This window comes from Penaeus monodon, chromosome 23, assembly GCF_015228065.2.
Source record: "Penaeus monodon isolate SGIC_2016 chromosome 23, NSTDA_Pmon_1, whole genome shotgun sequence".
NCBI lineage: Eukaryota > Metazoa > Arthropoda > Malacostraca > Decapoda > Penaeidae > Penaeus > Penaeus monodon.
The window spans coordinates 7,415,567-7,416,106 of NC_051408.1; the positions used below are offsets into that span (position 1 = coordinate 7,415,567).

A 540-nucleotide genomic window follows, 5' to 3' on the forward strand; every position below is an offset into this window, starting at 1 on the left:
ATGGAGCGGAAGGACAATCTACAGCATTGATAAATTAATGTCTAAACTCTACAAAAAATAGGGGAATGAGGTGATACAGAAATTAAATGAGGAATATCTTGCATGATTGATTAATGACGATATATGCAGTGCATATTGCTGAGTATTGTGAAAAAGATTCATTTTGATCTCTCTCTCTCTAACACACACACCTATATATCTAATTACAAAATATATGTATATTTGTGCGTGCACAGACGCTCATACACACAGGTATGCACATATTCCCCTTTATATTACCATTTCTGTGGAATTCTTTGCCTTCAAAATGCATACATCAATGGGTTTACATTCCATATAGCGGACACCATATCATGACAATGTCATGATCTTGTAGTGCTGGACATCATCTAATGATCCTTGATGTTTGATTTTCCTATTGTTATTCTTCAACTTGAATGCCATCAAATGCCATTAGGATGGTTAATGGTTTTCGTCCGAGGAAAAAAAATCGCAATTTTCTTTCTTTTTTCCATTCATGTTTGTGTGTACATGTCTGAT

The 540-nt window shown here is 34.4% G+C and overlaps 1 protein-coding gene across 1 annotated transcript in view; it reads right to left on the minus strand.

Annotated features, from left to right (window-relative positions):
* LOC119587766 (rhodopsin-like) overlaps window positions 1–540 on the minus strand; it is a gene marked incomplete in the record, with an annotated part of 44,239 nt that continues 43,699 nt past the window's right edge. The window contains 1 exon segment of the mRNA XM_037936454.1: window positions 1–540.